This window comes from Podarcis filfolensis, assembly GCF_964270895.1.
Source record: "Podarcis filfolensis genome assembly, chromosome: 17".
NCBI classification, from domain to species: domain Eukaryota; kingdom Metazoa; phylum Chordata; class Lepidosauria; order Squamata; family Lacertidae; genus Podarcis; species Podarcis filfolensis.
In genome coordinates this window covers 34,664,863-34,687,235 of record NC_139621.1, presented here as the reverse complement: position 1 = coordinate 34,687,235, position 22,373 = coordinate 34,664,863, and the positions used below count along the sequence as shown (strand labels likewise).

General features: G+C 45.6%; 1 long non-coding RNA gene across 4 annotated transcripts in view; it reads left to right on the top strand.

Moving 5' to 3' along the window:
• Positions 1 to 22,373, top strand: part of LOC310753044 — a 32,513-nt gene extending 10,140 nt beyond the window's left edge. For 2 of the 4 annotated variants that reach the window (XR_014543108.1, XR_014543109.1), the window contains exon 3: positions 15,807 to 15,964. This is a non-coding gene — a long non-coding RNA (uncharacterized lncRNA). Of the gene's footprint in view, positions 1 to 15,806; positions 15,965 to 22,268 lie in introns of those variants that run through there. The other 2 variants (XR_014543106.1, XR_014543107.1) reach the window with 2 other exon arrangements.

The following is a 22,373-nucleotide window of genomic DNA, read 5'->3' as shown; positions in this document are numbered from 1 at the left end:
GCTGTTAATCTCACAGTTCCTGAGAATTTCTACCAAATCCACAAGCTTCCAAGGCTTTGCTAGAGCAGCACACCAAATACTGACCTCTAGTGCTTTTTTTCTAAAAAAAAAAGTTTAGGGGCACTCTCATTTTCTTACTCATATTGAAATACTGCCCCTCAATGAGGCCAAACTTAGATTCACAAAATGTTTAGGGGTATGCGTACCCCTGCGTCCCCCCCACAGAAAAAGGCACTGCATGCCTGTAAACAGCATGCTATGAGTTTTCAGTTAAAGGAAACAAACAGTGCAATATCAGGGGGGGGGGGTCTTGAAAGATTGCAGGGGTTGCCAACATTTTATGTCCATTTGGGTTTTCCCCCTTGGATCACTTCTCTCCCACTTTCACAAAGAGATAGAAAGAGAGAAAGCACACACACACACACACACACACACACACACACACACACACACTGCCGGATTTACGTATAAGCTAAACAAGCTATAGCTTATGGCCCCACTCTCTTGGGGGGGCCCCAAAAAAATGTAAAGGGGGAAAAAGCTGGATGTAAATTTCCAAAATATAAGATAAAAAAAACCAAACAAAATAAAATCTACATACAGCAACAGTGTTGTGTATGGAGTTATTAGGCGCATAAATTACCAGATAGCATACAGTGGTACCTCAGGTTAAGTATTTCATTCGTTCCGGAGGTCCATACTTAACCTGAAACTGTTCTTAACCTGAAGCACCACTTTAGCGAATGGGGCTTCCTGCTGCTGCCGCGCCGCCGGAACACGATTTCTGTTCTCATCCTGAAGCAAAGTTCTTAACCTAAAGCACTATTTCTGGGTTAGCGGAGTCTGTAACCTGAAGCGTATGTAACCTGAAGCGTATGTAACCTGAAGAGTCTGTAACCCAAGGTAAAACTGCATATTCAACACAGAAAACAGTGACAATTTGTTGTTGACAAAGGACAGCTGGACATATAAAGGATCCCATTACCTTCAGTAGCTTAGGGCTTCATCAAACCTAAATCTGGCCCTACACACACACACACACACACACACACACACACACACACACACACACACTTGCACTTTCCTTTTCCGAGGGATCTAGGTAAAAGTTAGACCCAGCAGAATTTATCTGAGCCTTGGAAAGCATACAGAACTGAAAGAGGAAGTGGGAAAGAGTGTCACTTTTCCAACTTCTTTCCGCTCTACTTACTTTTCAAGGGAGAAAAAGGTAACCACGTTCACTGCATTGTGACCAAGAGGGCAGTGAGTGCAGGGGCTCAGAGGCTTCATGGGTGTCAACGGAAGATCTCAAGAGTGCCCCAACACCCATGGGACCACATTGGCAAATGTGGTGCTAATGTTTAGTTACTCGACTCGTCTCAAAAGAGGATACAGTCAGTAGAAAACTCCACAGTTGGGCAAAAGCTTTATAAGAACCACCCAAAATGTAGCAAAAAGGTGGCAAGCTTTTGAGTTCCCCATCAGACAAAACATTACATGAAGCAGAAAAGAGAGGAGAGCGAAGAGAAAGGAGAAAAAAAATAAAAAGCATCTTTATCCCCATCTCCTGCTTCATATAACATCTTGCTTGACGAATATTTCTGCAAAATTCAAAAGCTTGCAACTATTTTGTGACATTTTGGTTGGCGCCAGTAAAATTATTGTCCAGCTGTGGATTTTGGAGGATTTCCCACCTGCTTATGGACCAACACAGCTACCCTTGCTTTTTATGTGCCTTCACAAAGTTATGAAGGGGATGAAAAGCCTTTCCCATGAGGAAAAGAAGAAGAAGAAGAGGAAGAGTTTGGATTTGATATCCCGCCTTTCACTCCCTTTAAGGAGTCTCAAAGCGGCTAACATTCTCCTTTCCCTTCCTCCCCCACAACAAACACTCTGTGAGGTGAGTGGGGCTGAGAGACTTCAGAGAAGTGTGACTGGCCCAAGGTCACCCAGCAGCTGCATGTGGAGGAGCGGAGACGCGAACCCGGTTCCCCAGATTACGAGACTACTGCTCTTAACCACTACACCACACTGGCGTAGTGGTAGGTGAAACATCTGGGACTTTGCAATTTTGGGAGAGGGAGTGTACCGATTGTAGAAACAGTGACATTCTTCCCCATCTCTCCAATATTCTCAGTAACCCAATAAAATCAGTTGGCAGTAGGTTAGGACAGAGGGACCAAAGAAAATATGTACACATTCACTAAACACTTGATGAACTTATGGAACACATCACCACAAATTGTGGAGATGGTCACAAGCTTAGACTATTGAAAGGGATGAGGTAAATTAAAGGAGAGGTAAGCCGTGATATTTAAATTGAGCCTTCATTTTCAGAGGCAGAAAACCTCTGAGCTTCAGATGCAGACAAGGGTGAGCTGTGGCCTTCAGTCCCTACTTGGGGGTTTCCCATAGGCTGGCCTCTGTTGGAAACAGTGTACTGGACTAGGCAGAAATAAACATTCCCAGCTGTCCTCGGAAAGGCAGTGTCCTGTTCTGAGTCATGCCTGGTTGCTGAGAGATAAATATTAGGGGATTGAAAGAATGAATCATCAGCTGTTGCCAAACCCGGGTTATGCTAAGGCAGGGTCCTTATCTGAGCTGCAATTTTACAAATTATGCTTCATAGTTTCTCAAAGTCAGTATGCTGCTGCTTTTAAAGATCCACACACAAACCCACACTGCTGCAACTGCACACTCTGTTGTTGTTTAGTCGTTTAGTCGTGTCCGACTCTTCGTGACCCCATGGACCAGAGCACGCCAGGAACTCCTGTCTTCCACTGCCTCCCGCAGTTTGGTCAAACTCATGCTGGTAGCTTTGAGAACACTGTCCAACCACCTCATCTTCTGTCGTCCCCTTCTCCTTGTGCCCTCCATCTTTCCCAACATCAGGGTCTTTTCCAGGGAGTCTTCTCTTCTCATGAGGTGGCCAAAGTATTGGAGCCTCAGCTTCACGATCTGTCCTTCCAGCGAGCATTCAGGGCTGATTTCCTTCAGAATGGAGAGGTTTGATCTTCTTGCAGTCTATGGGACTCTCAAGAGTCTCCTCCAGCACCATAATTCAAAAGCATCAATTCTTCGGCGATCAGCCTTCTTTATGGTCCAGCTCTCACTTCCATACATCACTACTGGGAAAACCATGGCTTTAACTATACGGACCTTTGTTGGTGAGGTGATGTCTCTGCTTTTTAAGATGCTGTCTTTCTATTTGCCAGGAGGTGATGGGACCAGTGGCCATGATCTTCCTTTTTTTGATGTTGAGCTTCAGAAGCTCAACTGCACACTCACTGGGCAATTATTCTACCCTCCTTTCTGAAGACGATGGATGCATCATGTGGCCAGCATGACTAAGCCCAATATTTTTTTTTTTTTAAAGGTGTTGAGATCTAATATCTCCCAACAATTTATTTATTTACGGCTATTAGCCCATAAAATATGTACAAACATAAAAACACAGGGACATAAAAACAGATATATCCGACAACAGGAGGTGAACACCACGATGCAAGGGTGGGTCATTGAGCAGAGCCAAGTGACAGCTTGGGGCCAGGAGAGCTCCAAGGGACAGATCACAGAAAAGGAAAACTGAAGACAAACTCCGACATGCGCTCTCATCATAACAGTTCGATTAGTTTTGATGTTGTTGTTGGTTTTTGGTGGTTTTTGAGTGTGAGATAACCGCATTCAGAAATCTCGCCACCTGCAGAGTTACAGAAGGATCTGTATCCTGCAAAAGCAGTGTGGCGTGTGACTCAACAGGCCTGCCAACCAAGCGCAGTAAAGCAGGACCCAGGAATTTAGCCCTGGCTACGCTATGTAGGGGACAGTTGAACATTATATGTGAAAGAGATTCAACAGTTTCCCTGTCACACACACATAGCGGAGACACCAAACCCTTAGAAAATCTGTGGTTCAGCAGGTTCGATGGAAAGACATTGAACCTTGCACGAATAAATGCACGTCGGTGTGGTACTGATGAAAGAGATGACATATATGATGGAAGGCCAAGTGGTGGGGTTATTCCGTGATACCTGGGGGAGCAGACACCCCCACCCCTGGCGAGGTTGTGTTGATTTTCAATGTCCGCTAATCTTTGCTCAATAAGGCTTTTGGCTGAGCGTAAGTTCATCTTTAAGGAGTCCGCTGGGGAAATTCCGATGCTCAGAAGTTTGGCATGGATTTTCCCTACCCACGGATTGACAAAGACGTCCCGCCAGAGGCACTGAAAAAGGTAATGGTCGGGAAGCCTATGCCAGCTGGACAGCCAATAGCCAAAGACTCGCTTCCAGATGACAGTCTCCAATGATGCAATCCTTAACTCCAGACGTATGGCTGCGTTGCTCACACACATGGGGAGTTTCAGAAGGCGACGGAGAAACTGATTCTGCAATGTCCCCAGTGATGTTAAATTGGACCCTGGGGCCCAGAGCGGGGCAGCATAACAAAGGGTGGAAACCACTTTTGCGTGGTATACCTTCAATGCAGAAGGGATGTGAGAGGCTCCGTCGGCCGCAAGAAATTGGAGTAGAGTATAAAGTATTGTTTTCCCTTTGTTTAGTAAATACTGTATCTGTGGCTTCCAGCTTAGATTGTAATGAAAAAAGACTCCCAGGTATTTAAATTTGAAAACCTGTTCTAATTGGACTCCATCTAACTTCCAGCTGTAAGTTTTCCGAGACCTGGTAAAGACCAGGACTTTAGATTTCCCATGATTAATTGTCAGATGGTTAAGTTTGCAATAAGCCGCAAAAATCTTTAGAGCTCTGCATAAACCAACTCTAGAGTAGGAAAGGATCGCTGCATCGTCGGCATATAGGAGCAAAGGGCAGCGAAAATCAGCTAGGCGGGGGGCATGAATGTTGGCTTGAGACTCGTTCAGAAAGAGCTTCATATCGCTGATAAACAGGTTGAAGAGGAGTGGGGCCAAAATGCAGCCTTGGCGCACACCTCTATTTATTGGGACCTCGTTGGATAGGTTTCCCGCCGGTGTGAGTCTCACTCTAGCCGACGACCCATGGTGTAATTGGGTTATAAGCCATAACAGCCTTCTATCTATGCCCCATCTCTCTAATTTCTTCCATAGGCAATTTCTTGGGATACTGTCAAAGGCAGCCTTTAGGTCTATAAAAGCGACACATAGGCGCCCCCGACTCGGGGCAGAATATTTTCTGGCAAGATGATACATGATTACCATATGGTCAGAGGTCGAATAATTGTTCCTAAAGCCCGCTTGCTCATGGCCAATCAAATTTGAGTCGTTTGCCCAATGGGACAGCTTGGACAGCAAAAATTTTGCATAGATTTTCCCGATGATAGACAAAAGGCTGATGTTCCGATAGTTCTCCGGGTCAGCAGGGGGACCCTTTTTATGGACTGGCACGATCACGGCCTCCTTCCATGACCTAGGGATATGCCCCGTAGAATTAATTGCATCAAAGACTTTGGCCAGAATTTCAGCCCACCACCTCGGTTGCGCAACAATAGCCTCAGCAGGGACTAGATCCGGCCCGGGGGCTTTGCCCGTTTTCAGATCTAATATCAAGTCCATTATCAGGTCTGGGTCAGTGGAGGGCCACAAAGGTAGATGGTCGGCTCGGAGTTCCGTGGATGAGTTGGATTCACAACCCGAAGTTTACGTTACTCAAGAGTAACATAACCCAAGGGTCTAAAGGTAAAGGGACCCCTGACCATTAGGTCCAGTTGTGGCCGACTCTGGGGTTGCGGCACTCATCTCGCTTTACTGGCCGAGGGAGCCGGCGTACAGCTTCCGGGTCATGTGGCCAGCATGACTAAGCCGCTTCTGGTGAACCAGAGCAGCACATGGAAACACTGTTTACCTTCCCACCAGAGCGGTACCTATTTATCTACTTGCACTTTGATGTGCTTTCGAACTGCTAGGTTGGCAGGAGCAGGGACCGAAGAATGGGAGCTCACGCCATTGCGGGGATTCGAACCACCGACCATCTGATCAGCAAGTCCTAGGCTCTGTGGTTTAACCCACAGCACCACCTGCGTCCCTGCGCCACCCATATCCCTATCATGAAGCAAATGCAACACAAGGTATGACTGTATAGTGTAAAATTGAATATATATTTTTAATAAAAATAAATAAAAAATAAACCTGCAGTGAATTGTGTTGTTTGAATGTTTTTGCATGAGGGAGCAACCTGAGATACGATAATGAGTGCCTTGGTAAACCATGGTTTGGGGCAACGTGAACTAGTAGCAGCAACCTCAAGCTTACGAAGATTTGAAGCTTCCAATCCCACTTTTCCTTTTTATTAACCATGGCTTGCTTAAAAGCCAGATAAGCCCTACTTAAACAGAGACCATTAGCACAGCAGGGATAACTTCCTTCCCTGTTGGATTCCATTCATTTTCAACTTACAGGGAATTTTTCTACCGTGGGAGAGCGTTCAGAAACGATTTCTCCCATCTGCAATCCCCTCTGCTACCTAAGAACATATTATCACTACCATCCATATGTAATTTGCTATGTCAGTCCGTGAGTTAAATTATTTTTCGAGTGGCTTTAAAATAAGCAGGGCTGGATCATTTTCAGACAAGTCAATGCAGTTTGGGCATGCAACGGGAGTGATAAGAAGCACCGAGACCTCCTGCTGCAGGATATGAGGTGACAGTTTGGGCGAAAGGAATTTTTCCCCTTGGACAGTATTGCAAAAGAAGCTAGGAGGGTTTTGCATACCTCAGAAGTATCCGGGACTGAGCAATGCAACGGATTGCATGGACCTGTTCTGAGCAAGTCCAGCACATTCAGATCCTACTGCGGGTATGTGCTGGATTTCGGGTGCAGCGAAAGCAACTCTCTCATGGTAGTATAGAGGTGCCACTCCTTCTTTTTAACTGGATCTGTTCCTGTGCCTTTAAGAGAAACAGAACAGGAGAAGCTTTTCCATAGCCCAGAAATGGAAGAGAGAAGAAATTCCAACGGAAGAAGAATGGCAGACGAAAATAATGGACTCTGCAGAATTGGACAAAATGACAGGAAGGATTCGAAACCGGCGGGACCAGAGATTTACAGAAGATTGGAAGAAGTATATGAACTATTTGAAGAGCAATTGTAATCAACAAATTGCGCCATTAGGACTACAAGAAGTTGTGTAGGGAGAAATATATAAAGTGCTACAAAGTAGATAAAGAATAGAGATATGGGTTATGAGTTTTAAATGTAACAGGGAAAATAAGAAATGTATACTAAGAGATTAGATGGGGAAATTTTCAGACTGGACTGATGGAAGTCAAAATATTGAATAAGATGTAAAAATATGTTTAATTACTGTTGGAAATGGTATGTTAAAATAACTTACATACATATATATATATATATATGAGAAGCTTTTCCAACCATTTAGGCCTGCACAATTTACGGCCCTGGAAACCAAATTCTGCCTACCAGCTATGTAATGAGGCAAGCCAAGGCACAACATTGCATTTTTCCTTTCCATCTATGTTCTCAGAGTACAAGTTTACAATCTCTTGCTCCTCAGGATCAATGGCTGCTATTCCAGGATGCAAGTTTTCAAGGCTGCAATATTTACAGACCATCCAACTGTCCCTATTTTCCAGGGATGTACCTGATTTAGAGAAGCCGTCCTGGTTTCTGATGTGATCCTGGGATGTCCCACTTTTCCTTTGGAGTAATGTTGCAGGGTATGGAGTTATCCAACCCCCCCCCCCAAGCTGTCAGAAGGCAATCCTGTATAGGAAAGTTTTAAAAATGTTTAATGTTCTACTGTGTTTTTATAGATGTTAGAAGCTGCTCAGAGTGGCTGGGGCAACCCAGTAAGATGTGTGGGGTATAAATAGTAAAATTATCCTTATGGAATGGGATGGCCTATTTTCATTGGAGAAATGTTGGAGGGTACGTTAATAATAATAATAATAATAATAATAATAATAATAATAATAATTTATTATTTATACCCCGCCCATCTGGCTGGGTTTCCCCAGCCACTCTGGGCGGCTTCCAACACAATATTAAAATACAGTAATGCATCAAACATTAAAAGCTTCTCTTAAACAGGGCTGCCTTCAGATGTTGTCTAAAAGTCTGGTAGTTGTTGTTCTCTTTGACATCTGGTGGGAGGGCGTTCCAAAGGGCAGTGCCACTACCGAGAAGGCCCTCTGCCTGGTTCTCTGTAACTTGGCTTCTCACAGTGAGGGAGCCGCCAGAAGGCCCTCGGCACTGAACGATGGAGGTAGAGACGCTCCTTCAGATATATTGGACCGAGGCTGCTTAGGGCTTTAAAGGTCAGCACCAAAAGTTTGAATTGTGCTCGGAAACGTATTTAGTCAACTAACAGAGAATATGAACCTTCTATTAGTTGGGCAGCAGGGATTTATAGTGCATGTGCTAAACACAAGAATTTAGCTTAAGTAGGCATACAGAGTTTTAGATAACAAGCACTGCCAAAAACCCTGGGTGACAGCACCTTAGAAGTGGCATTCCTCCTCTGTCACAAAACTTGGAATGTCTCTTCTAAGATGGTACCAGTGTTTGCAGCATCTAAAAAGCACCTAAGAACAATTAAAGAACAATAGCTTTATTCATATGCAAATTTAAAGTGTATGTACTCATCTAATTAATTAATTGCTTGTGCATCATTCAGTTAATCAGAGATTTCTTACAAATTATAGGTTCACCAATCTAGGAAAACGGCTTGCGGGTGGTGCCTTTTAGTTTTTCCCAGCAAGAGTGCCAACTACCCCACTAAAATAAATTAATCCATCCCTTCAATTAGGCTGATAAAATATTTACTTCTGTTTGCTTTTATCTGTGGGAAGTGTTCGTCGCTATCTGTCATTACCCCTTTCTGAGATCCACTTTGGGAAAGCCCTGGCAGAGTTGATATTTCATTTATTTATTTTATCCCAGGGCAATAGTTGCCTGAGAGGCAACAAATCTAAGGCGGGGATAAATCAAAAGGAGATGATGAGAAACGGGGGCGAAAAGCATGCAGTGGTTTAACACAATGGGGGTTTCTGCAATAAGTCAATTCTGTTCTTTTCATTTTTAAAAAAGCTGGTATGTGCTATTCCCACATTCGCCCAATGCCTATGCATATTTAAGTACCGCAGGATTAAAGCATTGGGGAAACAAAAACGGGTATGTGCCAAACTGAATAGTCCAGCAAGCTTCAATGAAAGCATCATATATTTGGTATTTCAGCCCAATTTGAAAGTGCTCCGGCAAAAAAGGTAAAGGACCCCTGGTGGTAAAAGTAAAGGTAAAGGTAAAGGGACATGGGTGGCATGGTGGGTTAAACCACAGAGCCTAGGATTTGCCAATCAGAAGGTTGGCGGTTCAAATCCCCGCGATGGGGTGAGCTCCCGTTGCTTGGTCCCTGCTCCTGCCAACCTAGCAGTTCGAAAGCACGTCAAATTGCAAGCAGATAAATAGGTACGGCTCCGGCGCGAAGGTAAACGGCGTTTCTGTGCGCTGCTCTGGTTCGCCAGAAGTGGCTTAGTCATGCTGGCCACATGACTTGGAAGCTGTACACCGGCTCCCTTGGCCAATAAAGCGAGATGAGCGCCGCAACCCCAGAGTCAGTCACGACTGGACCTAATGGTCAGGGGTCCCTTTACCTTTAAAGGACCCCTGGGCGGTTAAGTCCAGTCAAAGGCGACTATGGGGTTGTGGCGCTCCTCTTGCTTTTAGGCCAAGGGAACCAGCATTTGTCCACAGGCAGCTTTCCAGGCATGTTGCCAGCATGACTAAACCACTTCTGGCACAACGAGACACCATGACAGAAACCAGAGTGCACAGAAACGCCATTTACCTTCCCGCCGCAGCTGTACATATTTATCTACTTGCACTGGCGTGCTTTCAAACTGCTAGGTTGGCAGGAGCTGGGACAGAACAATGGGAGCTCACTCGGTCATGGGGATTCAAACTGCCGACCTTCTGATCGGCAAGCCCAAGAGGCTCAGTGGTTTAGACCACAGCACCACACACTCCTGTATGGGAAAGTGGCAGCCATCACTAAAATTGTCTGTGTGCACAATGGAAAGGGAAACAAAAGCAGACCTGGAGTTATCCATCCCAGGTGGTGAATGGGAAGCAGTTTGACAACAATAGCTATTGTGTGCTACATCTGCTCTGCTATGAGATACTGCTCTGAACGTCATCTCTATATAAGTGCCAAATCATGACTGCTAAAGATGCAGATCAATACGACCATCTCACCTAAGGGTCGGAGGGAATGCAAGGAGTTAGACTCATTGATTCAGAAAAGTACAAACAGATGATTTGGGTGGATGATCTCAGAAATTACAACCTAGACGCTGGTTCCAGAGGCTGCTTTGGCCATCTTGTCTACACATATCCTTCAGAAGAGTTCTGCATACAGACTGGGCCAACTATTTGCTAGCCGTGGCTCATAGGGAGCTGGACCAACACTGGAAATTGCAGGAGGGTTTTATGCTGAGAGGCTGGGTGACTAGGATTTGGCAAAGGGAACTGCATGAGAAGCTTGCTCGGTGTGGTAGAATTAGCCATGGGATAATATCCCAGGATCACTTTATAGTAGGGTTACCAGACGTCCCTGTTTCCAGGGGACAGCCCCTGGATTTGTGAATAAGTCCCTGGACAAATTCCACTCCCAGAATGTCCCCGGATTTCATCTAATGTCCCCAGGAAATGCAGCGGCGGCCGTCTCAGCAGCCCAGAGCAGTTGGCTCTGGCTGGCTTCAGGAGCTGCTCAGAAGTCCCCATATGCAGTGGCGTAGCTTTGGGGGTGCAGGGGGGGCCGGCCACACCGGGCGCAACATCTGGGGGGGCGCGCTCGCACTCACAGCTCTCTGCCCCTACCTGGCTCACTCACTCTCTCTCACTGCAGTGCTGGCTGTGCGAATCCAATCCGAGCCGCCGGGTCGCCGCCCACTGTGGAGGGGGTGGGTGCCAGGCGTGCGGTGCGGAGAGAGAACGAGGGACTATCTGGGGGAGGGACAGTGCAGCGGCCGCCCAGCGCAGCGCTGAGCGCGGGAGAGAACCACACCAGACCAGCCCAGGCAGCAGCAAGAAGAAGCTGGCAGCGGCGGCAGGTTAGGGGTTAGGGGGCACAAATTACTTGCCTTGCCCCGGGTGCTGACAACCCACGCTACGCCACTGCCCATATGATGGTGGTGCAGGAGCTCTAAGATGCTGCTAAGGTGGCTGCCTCCAACCTCCCTGACCCCAGCAACTAAGCTGTGAAGGGAGGCTTCATTCTGCCTATCAGAGCTTATGTGGAAGCAGGAGGGGGCAGGGATCTCTTGGTTAGGCAATGGGAAGCTTCCCTTCCCAGCTGAGGGATCCCCGCCCCCTCTTGCTTGCACGCAAGTAGGAATGGGACTGGGGCTTGCATGTTGCTCTGATGGGAAGGTAGGCATCGTGCTGCCTGAGAGATCCCTGCCCCCTCCTGCTTGCACACAAGTAGGAGCTGGGATGGGGATGTTCCGAAAGGCAGTGTGGCAATGCTCCCCCCCCCCCACCACCGAAGAACCGACAACTCAGGGACTGCCCAGGCTCATGGAGAAAGGAGATAGAAGCCTTGGAGGAAGTGGAAATGTGGCGGTTGAGGTTAAGGCGGTGGCTGCCGCTCTGCCACTGCCATCGCTGCAGCATCAACATCCCAAATGTGTAGTAATTAATTAATTAAAGTGTCCCCGGATTCATTGAAAAAAATCTGGTAACCGTACTTCACAGATACATGGGTGCTTTTCATTTGATGCAAACACAAGGAGCCAGATTCTGCTCTGTGAGCCATGCAATGACTTTTTAAAAAATCTAGGTCTTAGGGGGGAGTTAATAAATGTTATCAATGCTTGCATGTTGCAATATAATTATAGAACAACTATCGATGTTCTCTACAAAGGGGATTGTTCATTTATTTTTATGATTCTTCTGTTAAAAAAATTAAATAAACACTCTTTGGGGGGGGCGGGGAAAGAAAGAAATAACATTTGAACAGACACATTGATTTGCATGGGTCCTGGAAGGAACCGGGAATGCAAAATGAATAAACAGCATAAATAGGCCAGATCATACGCTGCTGTGGGGAAAAACTTCATTTTGACACCCTGAGAAGTTATTAGCAACTTGGCAGGTGAGATGTGTTTATTCTTGGCAGTGTCAATTTAAATACACTCGGAGGAGCGTGGCAATGCCTTTGCATTTATTTACCTCGCTTTGAATTTACTGTCCTTTAGGTCTTGCAATTTAATGGCATGTCTAATTGGGCAAGAAAATCAACACGAAAAAGGACTGGTGTTCTGTGCGCACGCACTAGTGCAGAATTCAGCTGCTTCCTGCTTTTTTTAAAAAAAAAAAGGAGGAGGAGGGAAAAATTCAACTGGCACACAGGAGAAACCGGCAACAGAAAATGCTTTACTGCTGTGTGACCTGGAGCTCCTCTGATACAGGGTTGACTCAGTTCACTCAACTGGCCAAGAACAGACCCCTTTGTAGGCAGGGTGGCTGGGTGCAGAAGGATGGTGCAGGGGGACAAAGCTGAGGGAGGAAAGAAGCCTGCAAAGAGAAGGATGCGGCTGCAGACGGAAAGAGGATGGAAAAAGCCAAGCACGCAATCTGGTTGGGATGGAGAGAGGCTCTGGACAGCAGAGCCAGAGGCTGGATGCAATTCCGGAATTGTAAAGGGGTCAGAGCGGGGAAGTCTTCAGTACCTTCTTCCTTTTTTTAAAAAAATATTTTTTATTTGATTTTACAAATAAAAGTTTATACCAATCCAAATCCACATATATAGAGATTACTCTGAATCTCAAAACTTCCCCCCATCTCCTTCACGGGTCCTACTGTCAACATTTACAACTGCATATTATTCCATATTCAGCATCTTAAAAAGCAGAGACAACACCTTGCCAACAAAGGTCCCTATAGTTAAAGCCATGGTTTTCCCAGTAGTGATGTATGGAAGTGAGAGCTGGACCATAAAGAAGGCTGATCGCCGAAGAATTGATGCTTTTGAATTATGGTGCTGGAGGAGACTCTTGAGAGTCCCATGGACTGCAAGAAGATCAAACCTCTCCATTCTTAAGGAAATCAGCCCTGAGTGCTCACTGGAAGGACAGATCGTGAAGCTGAGGCTCCAATACTTTGGCCACCTCATGAGAAGAGAAGACTCCCTGGAAAAGACCCTGATGTTGGGAAAGATGGAGGGCACAAGGAGAAGGGGACGACAGAGGACGAGATGGTTGGATAGTGTTCTTGAAGCTACCAGCATGAGTTTGACCAAACTGCGGGAGGCAGTGGAAGACAGGAGTGCCTGGTGTGCTCTGGTCCAGGGGGTCACGAAGAGTCGGACACAACTAAATGACTAAACAACATATATCACCTGATTAAAAGTCTGTTGGTTTTACCAGTATTTTTTTAAATTAATATTTTATACTGTTTTATAGAAACAGTTAACTTTTGGATGTGCGCTTAACTGCAAGACTGTCTCACATAAATAACCTTCTTGTTCATCAAAATCCCCATCTGAATGTTTTTGAAGTCTGCCTGCCAGTTTGGATAAAGGAGGCTGAGCTGTGTGTATATAGAAAGCTGGCATATTTTACACCTTGGGACGCTGGCAGCATTATAGAGTTTTCAAGCCTTTTATTGTTTCTTGTTCAGATAGGAGGTTTTTTTAAAAAAAGAAAAGGAAAGCTTGTGTTACTTTTTAAACAAAGAACAAGAGAGACATTAGCCCTGAGGGCTTTCAGCGAACACCAAGCACTACAGATCAAGGAATGCCAAAATGCAGGAAGAAAACAGCATTTTTATGGCGCGTTTTGACAGTTATTGCTGCTGTTGGCCCAGGAGGGGGGAAAAACTTTAGAAACATTTAGAAACACAATGCTATTTAGTGAGATTTATATAAAAAGAGAAGATTCTGCTCTTTTGCTCAACCTGGGCCAACCCTGCAAGTCATCTGTGGCCAAGACAAAAGGAAGGCTTGCTCTCATCCATACTCTAGTCTAGACAAAGTACTTACCCAGTTGATAGGAGTACTTAGCAGTTAAGACAGGCCTTGTGATACACAGACCCTGCAGTATAATGGTGGGTATTTGTTTCAACTCAAGACCCTCGATTATTTTTCCTCCTGGCAACTCCTTGCTTTGGAATTTTGCTTGCTCCATTCCCCCTGCCCACTGCATGTGTCTTCAAAGCTCTCCATGGGCTAACTCTGTTCCAAGTTTTCCAAACTTGGTGGAAAAAACGGTAAAGGACCCCTTGACGGTTAAGTCCAGTCAAAGGTGACTATGGGGTTGCAGGGCTCATCTCGCTTTCAGGCCAAGGGAGCTGGCATTTGTCCACAGACAGCTTTCCGGGTCATGTGGCCAGCATGACTAAACCGCTTCTGGTGCAACAAAACACCGTGACGGAAGCCAGAGAACATGGAAATGCCATGTACCTTCCTGCCGCAGAGGTACCTATTTATCTACTTGCACTGGCGTGCTTTTGAACTGCTAGGTTTGCAGGAGCTGAGACAGAGCAAAGGGAGCTCACTCTCTCGCGGGGATTTGAACTGCTGACCTTCTGATCGGCAAATCCTGACACAACAGGTTTGGCTTGGAGGCTTGCTCTCAAGGAAACAGAACAACCCATCTCCTACTCTGCCATTCTGAGTTGTTGGTTTTGAGTGCCCTGATTTCTTCTGCAGCTTGTATTTGTTTGTTTGCAACCAGAGAATTTGTGCGGTTTCGCGGTTGAAGTGCTGGATTAGGGCCAGGGAGACACAGCTCTGAATACCTACTCGGCCACAAAATGAAAACCATCAAGCTAGACACAAAGGCAAACTGCTTAAGTATCATCATCAGCATCAGCATCATCAGGGATGTGGGTGGTGCTGTGGTCTAAACCACTGAGCCTCTTGGGCTTGCTGATCAGAAGGTCAGCAGTTCGAATCCCCACAACAGAGTGAGCTCCCATTGCTTTGTCCCAGCTCCTGCCAACCTAGCAGTTTGAAAGCACACCAGTGCAAGTAGATAAATAGGTACTGCTGTGGTGGGAAGGTAAACGGTGTTTCCGTGTGCTCTGGTTTCTGTCATCGTGTCCCATTGAGCCGGAAGCGGTTTAGTCATGCTGGCCACATGACCTGGAAACATGTCTGTGGACAAACACTGGCTCCCTTGGCCTGAAAGCAAGATGAGCACCGTAACCCCATAGTCACCTTTGACTGGACTTAACCGTCCAGGGGTCCTTTCCCTTTCCCTTTTACCACCCATAATAGCACTTCATAGCAGCAGCCAGCTGTGCTCCAACAGAGATCTGGCCAAATCACATATACAATAGTAATGAAAGGACTTGGGAGTTTCTCCATCACACACTTGGACCAGCCTCAGACTGCTGGAGGGAGGTTTTGTGATGGCAACCAGGGATAGGATTACACTTGCAGAACACAAGCTGTGTTCCCAAGTTATTTCATAGGAGGCTCAGTGGTCTCTCTGCGTTATTTCACCAAAGAACCCTCGCTCTCTAAATTTAATTAAGACTGGCATTCTGCATCGCTGTTTTCATTTAACAAAGAGCTGCCAACAAAAGACCATTGTGCAAAGAATGAGCATGAAATGATTTTGCTATCGAATCTATCCTTTATTAGGTAAATAACAGAATGTGCTGAACTGACTTTCTTTCCAATTTCTTACTGGGGTGATTAGAAATCAGAGCATAAGCCTTTGTGGCCACAGATTCACTGGAAATGTATTTGTTTTTAATCATTAAGTATTATGATCACTAGTTGTTATTTATTTGTTTGTTTGTTTATTGTTGTGTAGATTTATATCCTCCCTTTTTTTCATCATAGAGCAAAAGGGATTGTGAATGGAGTTCACAGCTGGTCTCTCATCCAGGCACTGACCTGATCCAGACCCACTGAGTTTTCAGCAAGGTGACTGCTTTCTGTGCCCATTGGGCATGATCCAGGACCTCCATACAGCTCTGCCCTGCAGTTTTGCAGTCTCATTGTATGGAAGAGTGCTGTATTTGAGGAAGAGAAAACTTGGCTCATGGTACAGACATGTGTGTGTCAGAATCAGTATTCCCTTCACTTCTGGGGGTGGCGGAACAAACCCCCCCTGCTGATCTTAACACTGAAAAAGGCCTTTAAGGATGGTAGTGATCTTTCGGATTTTGGGGGCCCACGTCATTTATGACTTTAAACACCAATGCATTTTGCTTCATTGGGGCCACCTGTCCATTTCTGTCATAGCAAACTAGTTGTGAATAGGCTTGACTATTCAGAATGAGGGCAGGGTCATGTATTCGGCAAAAATATATCTTTCTTGTGGTGGGATGGGAAGTAGAACCAAATGAACAAGTTGGGGGGGGGGAAGTGTGAGGAAATTTTTGGAGAAAATTCCAGCTTCCGCCCCTCAACCTTCCTTTCTCATACTTAAAAAGTTCACTGAGCATGGATCTAGAACAAAACCTGACCTTCAGCTAACTTGAGTGAAGTCGTTCCTCTAAAATAAATTGAGAATATTGGCATGTAGACTGCATAAGCAACAACAGGCTAGACTTGTGGCTTCTATTAAATTAGACAACAGGCAGCCAGGCAGCCACAGAGTCAGACGACATTAACAAAAGCTTTTGCTGAATACAACACAACTGTCTACGCCTGAACTTGACCCATCACAGAGACACAGAATGATCTGGCAAGGCTCCGAATTGCCATTACAGAGCCACACACAACGCATGCAAAACGTCAAACAAAATTGCACCTCAGGTAGAGTCAAATTACCGTAAAAAAGCTGGAAAATAACACCTTGTCAGGCATAGAGGGGTTTCCTTTGAAATGCTAGTATTTGTTGTTGTCAGTGTGGGTCCTTAGGCAGCCACTGAGTGTGAACCAAGGAGGAGGGATGGGCAAGTCCAACAATTTCAGTTTCCTATTTTCCCATCTCAAGTTTACATTTCGACATCAGTCTGCAATTTTTTTTTAAGTCGTCATGAAATTTCACAAGCATTTTAGTGCAAAATTCTAATATGCACAGGTTTGTTGAAATGATGGTAGTGAAAATGCAGCTAAGAAGCTGAAATCATATATATGATTGACATCCTTCTTTGGAAATTATACCAATGTCCAGATTGAACTTTCATAAACTTTACTTGCAGAAACTTGTAGTTATAGAATAATTAAAACATAATATTTACAGTCACATGCTTCACCAAGCATGGGTTTAGTCTCTTCTTCTAACTTCCAAACAACTGTATTTTCCTTTCTTTCCAGAGCTCAGCCCTCAGCCTTCTGTACTCAGTTAGGCCATGCCTTGCAGCTCCTATGAGAGATTTCCACTTTTACCGTCTCCTGCAGCTTTGCTCTCTTTTTTCAAGCAGAGGAGAAGCACTCCAACACTCTGTTCAACTTAGCAGTGTTCACAGTGGATTCTAAGACACAGTCATCTGGCTTCACATAAACGGAGTCTCTCCTTCGCTAGATACCTCCCATGTGACCAGCATTAACCAATCACATGAGAATTGCCACAGAACTCTCTGGAATTCAGTTACCAACCAATCAAATTTAAAAACATAGTGATGCATACAAGCATTTACAATGTCAGCAAATTAAATTGCTATCCTTAACAAGGTTAAGAATAAGTCCAGTTGCGGTGCTTGGCCCCATGCCCAGGGCCAGGATATATTTCAGGCTTCTCTAAGGAGTAAATCCTACACAAATCCAGAGTGGAGTCCAAAGCCATTTGGATGGCACCTTGTACCACTCCTGTGGCCAGGCTGGCGACAAATATATTTCTCTGTTTTTCTTTGGACCACATCAGTGAGGCCAAGAGGGGGGTCTTGTCTTCTGGGCAGCCCAGGACCTCCACATACACTGCCCAGGCTTGCGCCCCAGAGAGAAGGCACGCTCAATTGTCTCTCATGACAGATCGATACCAACAAGTGTAACGGTGCCCCTTCAGATGACAAAAATGCAGTTGTGATGGCCTGGGACCCGGGCTCGGACTCGGAACCAGAGGAGTCTCAGTCCGCACCCGATCCTTTGCCTCAGGCGGCATCTGAACCGAGTCTGGGGCCTGATTCTGAAGAGCCCCAGTCTGCACAGGTTCCCCTGCAACAAGCACCAGCTGGGCCGAGTCAGGGGCCTGAGCCTGCCCTGGCTCCAGATGCGCGGATTAGCTCGTTGCCTTCAGCCGAGCAATCACTTACAGCTGCTCTACTACCAGTTGGGTCAGGAGAGGCTGAGGTGGCCTCTGGGTTTAGTAACCCACCAACATCTCCCGAGCTGCAGAGACTGAGGTCTGAGAGAAGGAGAGACCTGAGTACTCACAGGAGGAGTGCTTGCCTTTGGGCAAGACAGGGAGGTGAGTCACCAGGGGATCAGGACCGGCCATTACCCCGACAAAGATAAAAGGCTGTCGGACCCTGCCCCAGGTTGCGGGAGCAACATTGCTGTTTGCTAGAACCTGCCTGAGACCCTGTGCCTGACCTTGCCTGGTTTCCTGCCTCGTGTCCTGCCTTGGCCCTGTCGGACTGACTCCTCGCGGAACCCTTGGATTCGGGACCCGACCTGGACCATGTTGCTTGGGTTAACCCCTGGGCCCAGCACAGCAGTAATATTGGGGAAGCAATGCAGAACAACTGAAAAAAAGCAGAATTATATGTGGACAGTCCAGTCAAATTCACCACTAATGCACTCTTGTTGTGTCAATGATACATTGCAGAATACACTTGCAAAAAAACCCCACCCTCCAGTCTGGAGGGGCCTTTCATCTCTCTCTCTCTCTCTCTCTCTCTCTCTCTCTCTCTCTCTCTCTCTCTCCCCATCATACTTCATCTTAATAATAATATCTTAGGTCTAGAGACTCATCTAGAAACATATTGCTTCAGTGAATCAAGATGCAAAAACATTTATCGCAATCCTTACAAATTGAATTAATACATTTGTTGATGCATAACAACTCAAGGTGGACTTACTTCTTAGCAGCAGCAGATGGACTCTGTCAGGAGGACACTTTCCATAATTTATTCAGTGAAACAAAACCCAATTCCCTTATTCCTTCCTGTCAACAGATGCTGACAAGGCATTCGGCAGAGTTGGACATACAGCCTTGGCCAACCTGGTGCCTCCCAGATGTTTTGGACAACAATTCCCGAAAGCCCCAGCCAGAAGATGCTGAGTTGTTGTCCAAAACATCTGGAGGGAACCAGATTGGCAGAGGCTGCTGCAGCACTCCATGTAGAATACAGTGCTTAGATTTTAGTATGGTTTTTCTATCACCAGTCTTAAAGCAATCAATTATCAATGGGTGGACATCCCAAAGGTTTCTTTCAAATGGGGCAGTGCTTAAGGGTACGCAGTACTAGCACCACCTTACCGTATTTTTTGCTCCATAAGACGCACTTTTTTCCTCCTAAAAGGTAAGGGGAAATGTGAGTGCGTCTTATGGCACGAATGGCGCTGTGCAGAGAGGAAGAGCTGCACAACACCCGTTCAGTGAAGCGGGAGGAGGAACAGAAGGAGACTGCAAAGGAGAGGTCTGCGCAGAGAAGGAGAACTGTGCAGCGCCCCTTCAGAAACACGCCTGTCCTGGCTTCTGCTTTAGCCCTGCGCAGCCTCTTCGGGCAGGGGGAGCCTTCATCCTGCTGCCCTGAAGAGGCTTGGCGCGGTTATCCCAGAAGCCAGAACAGCCACACGGTATCCCAGAAGCCAGATCCCTCTTGCTGTTCTGGCTTCTGGGATTCAGAATATTTTTTTCTTGTTTTCCTCCTCCCAAACCTAGGTGCACCTTATGGTCTGGTGCGTCTTATGGAGTGAAAAATACAGTAATTCATTCTGGAGGTCCGTTCTTAACCTGAAACTGTTCTTAACCTGAGGTACCACTTTAGCTAATGGGGCTTCCCGCTGCCGCCGCGCGATTTCTGTTCTCATCCTGAAGCAAAGTTCTTAACCCAAGATACTATTTCTGGGTTAGCGGAGTCTGTAACCTGAGGCGTCTGTAACCTGAAGCTCTGTAACCTGAGGTACCACTGTACCAGCAGCTATTTTTCTTTTTTAAAAAAGCACTGAATAGGGGTACCCATTGGGGTTTTCCTCTTCTTAGCAGTTCTGTGCACCTTAAAAGCAGATGTTGTTTTGACCATGAGAGCTGACAGCCAACTGAAAATACATCCCACAAAATTGCACTTTATGCTGATGATATGATTTTCTATTTATCTCATCTTGAAATATCATTACCAGCAGTTGTGTTGGGACTTAATCAATATGGTGCAGTCTCTGGCCTCAAAATAAATCATTTCAAGTCAGAAAATATTGAATGTCACAACTCGGATTGAGACACAGGGATGTTTGCAACTACAATTTGCTTTTCAACAGACGGCAAAGCCATTGAGCTACCTATGCATTAACATAATCACTTCTGAATCCCAACTAGGCTAGAAGAATTATGATCCTTCGGGACTGTAAAGAAAGATTTAGCTGCTTGGTCAAATCGTCATTTGAACTGGTATTGTAAAACCGTTCACTAAGAACGACCACCCAAATTTATCTTTCGGTCTTGGGTACTTATTGAAGGGCGGGGTTCCCTACATATATAAATAAACGATTTTTTAGTTTGCTGGTTGCAGTTCCCCTAAAGCAATTAGCGAAATGATATGGCAAGTTGGTGAGCTCTATATGGGACAAACAACTTCCCAACATAACTAGGAAAAGTTTGATCTGTAAATTGGGTAAAGGTGGTCTCACCTTTTCTCTCTTGGCTTGTGCATATTTCATACTGGGAATACGGGACGCAGGTATCACTGTGGTCTAAACCACTGAACCACTTGGGCTTGCCAATCAGAAGGTTGGCAGTTCGAATCCCCGCAATGGGGTGAGCTTTCGTTCCTCTGTCCCAGCTCCTGCCAACCTACCAGTTTGAAAACATGCCAGTGCGAGTAGATAAATAGGTACTGCTGTGGCGGGAAGGGAAACTGGCTGCATTCTGTACTAGCTGGAGTTTCCAAAAAGGGTTTAGAAAGAATAATATATTTCAGTAATCTTGTCTGGATGTGAATGCCGCTTGTGTAAAGGAGACTAGGTCTGCTTTCTCCAAAAAGGGCTACAGCTGGAGAACCAGCCTAAGCTGTTCAAAGGCACTCCAAGTCGCTGGTGCCACCTGTACCTCCATCGATAGCACTGAGGCCAGGAGATAAAAGTAAGAGGATTTGCAGATTTAACAGCAGCAAGGCAATTCTAGCAAACTTGAGGAAAAATGTAAAGGCTCATAGTTTTCAGTACTTGGAGGACTTCTGAGCCACAGCTTTCTGCAGAAGAATCAAAAGTTTGTCTCATCTAGTTTCTAAGCCCTTTATTCCATCTAACATGTTTGGTCCAGAACCATTCTGTTGCCATAAAGGGTCTTATCTCCAGAATTCACATCGTTCTGTTATGCCACAGCTTGGCACAAGCAATGACCTACATGCTTAAACAGGAGGTGTTTCTTCGTTTTGAGAGAATGGAAATGAGCAGATGGAAATCTGGAGGAAATGCAAATAAAAATTCATTCCTGCGCACACTTTAAGGCTTGACAGATATTCCTTCACTTTCTGGTTATTTGAGATTATAAAGAGTGACGTATTTATTTAAAGCCCTAAACAGCCTCGGTCCTGTATACCTGAAGGAGCGTCTCCACCCCCATCGTTCAGCCCAGACACTGAGATCCAGCGCCGAGGACCTTCTGGCGGTTCCCTCATTGTGAAAAGTGAGGCTACAGGGAACCAGACAGAGGGCCTTCTTGGTAGTGGCGCCCTCCCTGTGGAACGCCCTCCCATCAGATGTCAAAGAGATAAACAACTACCTGACATTCAGAAGACATCTTTTTTTTTTTTAAGGCATCTTAAGGCAGCCCTGTTCAGGGAAGTTTTTAATATTTAACGCTGTACTGTTTTTAACACTTGATTGGGAGCCACCCAGAGTGGCTGGGGAAACTCAGCCAGATGGGCAGAGTATAAATAATAAATTATTATTATTATTATTATTATTATTATTATTATTATTATTATTCGTATATTAAATTTGTTTCCTGCCCTTTCTCAGAAGGTCACAGGGCGGTTCACAACAGAAAAATACTAAATGAGAACTCAAGTTACTTGGCTCAATGAAAGCAGTCCATTCAGCACTGTGGCCAGGGTGGGGCAAATGATGTGTCGCCCCCTCCCAAGCTGTGCTTTGTTCCCCCTGCCAGGAATTTTTTGGGGAAATTATATATTTTTTACTTGTGACACGACAGACAATGAATGACAGCCTCCGCTTTTACTTTCTTTTTTAAAGGCAGCTTGTTTTATGAACAGGAGCAATTTACGAACTGGGCTCTGTAAAAAATTCAGTGAATAAGGCAAGGCGAGTACACGACAACAGCCTCATCTGGAAGAGCAC